Source organism: Tarenaya hassleriana, unplaced genomic scaffold, assembly GCF_000463585.1.
Source record: "Tarenaya hassleriana unplaced genomic scaffold, ASM46358v1 Cleome38, whole genome shotgun sequence".
In the NCBI taxonomy this organism is placed as follows: Eukaryota; Viridiplantae; Streptophyta; class Magnoliopsida; order Brassicales; family Cleomaceae; genus Tarenaya; species Tarenaya hassleriana.
Genome location: NW_010966774.1, coordinates 662,525 through 666,872, shown reverse-complemented (window position 1 = coordinate 666,872; position 4,348 = coordinate 662,525).

Genomic DNA, 4,348 nt, shown 5'->3' with positions numbered 1-4,348 from the left:
GAATCAATACAAAGTCAAAATGTCATATCACGGATCATCCTAGAGCATCATAACCAACACAGACCGTCCGGTCCAGCCATGTCAGTCCGTCCGTTCCGCTGAAGAACGGACCGATCATTCCGCAAAGGGCCAGACCGTCCGGTCCAAGTGTGGACCGGACGGTCCAGGCATCAAGACCGTCCCTTGTGCGAGGGAAAGCGGAACGTCCGTTCCGCGAATATTATAAAGCTAAATTTACTTGTTTCCTTCTTCGTGTTGAATCTTCTGCATTGTATACTTTCCATTTGTGTTTGCTGAGTTGTCTTCTTCTAGAAACGTCGAGTTGTCTTCGTTCCTGAGTGCATCTGATGTCTCATAGTTAGAGACATACTCATTGACATCCACAGATATCGTCTGGTCCAAGACCTAGACCGGACGGTCCGACTTTCGGGCAGATTTCCTATTTCGCGTTTTAAGGGTTTTGGGCAATTCTAATTAATGAGAGAGCCGCCACAAACCCTAGAGAATGAACCTCAGACGTCCTAGACTCTCATGAGAGCTTAGAGAAGCTTGATTTTGAGTTCTAGTGATTGGAATATCGATTCCAAGTCAAGGACATCGTTTTCTCTTCACAAATCCTAGCAGATACGTTCCAAACTGTTGAAATTCATCCCGCCGGTGTGGATACGTGTAGAGGAGTTGTGCTTTCAACTCTTGGTGATTAAAACAGGCCCTGGATCGATTGATACTTCCAGATCTTGAAAGAACGAGGTAAGTATTCGAATCCCACGACGATATACACGATTGTTCGGGTTATTGCACAATTGGTTTTGTGTGACGTTTGGCTAGGTTTAGATTTTTCCTTCCGCTGCGTGAAACCTAGAATCCAAATCCTAGATCGATGAGATCGCATGCTAGGAACCCGCAGGGAACCCAACAGGAAGGACAAATGCACGAGAGAAAACGACGAAGAACCGAGTCGGAAGGGTCCAAACCGGACGGACCGGAACGTGACCGGAACGTTCAGCCCGGACGGCCCAGACCCGACGGTCTAGACGCGTGGTCCGTCCATTTTGGAGACTGGAACGGACGGTCCACGTTAAGACGCAGACCATCCGTTCTACGTGGTGGAATGGACGGTCCACGTTATGTCAGGCCGTCCGTTCTACATGCTGGAACGGACAATCCAAGTGCTTTTTTGGACCGTCCGTTCCGGGTTTCGGATTTTTCGAAAATTAGACCGAATTAGGGTTAAATCACCTTATAAGAAGGAGATTAAAATCCTAATTGATGAAGTGACTTTGGGAGTCGTCTGGTACAGAGCTTGGAGAGCTTTTGGTGAGATCCAAAAGGATCCAAGAGTTTCCAAGTCTCGTTTTCTCGAAGCATCATACCGAATAACTGATTCGGGTCCTAGCAGACAAGTTCCAACCGTTGGAATCCATCCCGAGGTGTGGATACGTGTAAAGGGCGAGGTATTCTTCCTCCCTTTCGTGATCAGACGAGTTCTTTAATTGATACAGGCCTCGGATCGATTGAGGTAAGCGTTCTGACGTTTCTACGATTCATAGAAGCATGGTTCTAGGATTTCATTCAAATTTTATTTTATATCCGCTTCGCAAACCCTAGAATCGATCTCTTAGGAATATGATTCGCTCTAGAGATCCCAGGAATTCCATCAGTAACATCTCAGCCTGATAGTCAGTAATCTGTGTGGTCCATTGTTGAACCGGATACCACTACTAAGGTTCCTATCTTCTATCAGGATAGAGAGAAGATTCTGTTGCGTGTTCTCGTAACTCGAATACGTAGAACACACTATAGATGTTTGATGAATTCTGTATCAGTTGCGACCAATTGCCAAAGCTCTTTATTGATATCCTTCGTCATGACTCATTGTGTCGAGTCTACTCATCTGTATCCTTCAAATTTTCATAGAGCGACGAATCATGTCTTTTCGAAGGATTACTCGGCAACCTTTCCCATTTCATATCGATTGTCATTTCTTTGAAATTCTTTTACTCGTTATGTCATTCTTGACATGGTATCATGCACCTAACCAGGTTGTCCCGATTAACAATACTGGAAAACAATCCCAAGTTCAGTCTTACATATCCTCGTTGATGTGAGTTATCGTATGTGCGCAATCACATGTAAGTCACAAGTGGAGTCATATCTTGTCGAACCTTTGTTCGTACAAGCATGATTATCCAGTCCTTGGTATATGTACTACCGTACTCATTTTGTTTTATGAGTCGAGTAGTACTCTTCTGTCTTTCTTGTCTTGGCAACACGTATATCTTCACATGTCCTTTCCACTTTCCTCATCAATCCTCGAAAAACTTTGGAAATCTTTTCTCCGAAAGATTTTAATGTTCTACTTGCTCGATGAGCATTGGACTTGCGACGTCGTGTCCAGTTGTTTCCTTCATCTAGTAGTGACTTCCATTGTGTCAGAGTTGTTTTAAACTCTGAGTAACTGATATTGTTAAGGATGAATCCTTCATATGCAAATGTAGCCCCTGCTAAGGCTAGGACAATTTTGTTCATCTCTTAACAATAATTATATTTTTTTAGGATTTACTTCACGACGTTACTATCTGATTAATAGAGTAGTATGTCATCGATGAGGATGATGACGTGTATATCAAGACAGTTCATGAATACCCAATTCACCGATAGCATGAACATTACTAGAGTACCCATGATTTCGAGTAACTCCGACTTAATGTTCATGATAAGCTTGAATTATTACCTTCTAAATCCTCTATGATAAACTATCCTTATGTCTATCATAAAGAATGTTTCTGTCTAATCAAGTAACCCATTATTCTTTATTAATGGATAATGGTTTTTTAATAATTACTTGATCAGTATAACTCAGTATGTCACGGAATTACTATCTAGTGAACACACCAATATACCCTTACTACGAATAATGATAGGTGTATCCTGATAACCCATGAATACAGGGCTCTTTAGTAGCATGAACACCGTGGAGTGTATGGGGTTGAGATATTACAATCCCAGTTCATATTTAGTGTCCATGTTACATTGGATAATCTTCAGAGAAAGGTCATTCGTGGCGTACAACCATTGTTTGGTAGCATGTTGACGTAAGATGATATCTAATACCCTTATGGCTCCTTTTGAGTCCTCAAATTCTTGCCTATGCTTTGCACTAGCAAGAGCTTGCAATGGAATTTTAGCCGCATAACTTATCTTCTGGAAGAAGACTTTTTGGGCTAGTTTGAGTGACATGTCCTTTTTCTTGTCACCCGACCCCTTAAGACTAGAATTTTCGTTGGTCCTTGTAGGGTAACATTGTTCTTCTAGACATTACTCTTTTCAGCATTTTGCAAACTAACATTGTTCCTAAGACTGTCTCTTTGGAAGGTTTCCTTTCTTCCCTTTGAGACAATCGTAGCAACTTTGTTTGGTGAATGACGTGATATTCCTTCATCACAACAGTTTATTTCATTTTGGTTTCAATCCCTTCGATCACGAATAGTACGAAAAATAACTTTTATTTCGTACTGTACCATCGTCTTGACCTTAGATTTATGTCTTATGACATCTTGTGGCATCATTGCTTCTATGCTTCTTGCACTTCTTGTTCTCCTGGGTTGCCACCCCCCTTAGATATAACCTACATCCTCTTCATCTTATACTGAATTCCATTTTCACTCCTTTTTTTAAGTGTGGGCTCTGTATATTACCGTGGACTTTGTCCGTGGTAGATGATATAGTAGTTAATCTTTGGAATGATAACTTATCAGACACAACTTGCATGATGTGTGACTTCCTATCGGTGGTAGCATACCATATGATCAGAAAGAATGACATGAAGTCATCCATATCAAAGTATGCTCGTCATGTTTGTTACGTAGAGGTGATTATATCATCGAGACTCTTCTTTGATTTCAGTCACCACTACGACCAGACAATTTCAGAGCCTTATTACTTCTCATTAGACCTTCTGACATTGATAGCATATTTATACTATCAAGAGACTCCGTTATGAAGTCCTCTCTTTAGAGGTATGCTTGTCATGTCGGTCTAGTATAGGGTACAGTTGCACCATTGAGGATTTTCCTCGATTTCAGATACCACTTTGGCTAAATTGTTTCAGTTTAGTCTTATACAGGTAATTGATGGATTTCACGGTACAATTTTACTCTTAAGTGCGAACATTATTTATTTTTCGATAAACATGTCCGACACTTTGGAGTTAGCTTATGTATCGATTTGGTATCAGTTGCTCCCGTACCTTTTTCTTCCGATGCATAGTTGGTGTGGTTAAAGAACTAACTTATCCAACTTACGTTATTTGTTCAGAGTGAGTGTGCTATATGCACCACCAATCTTG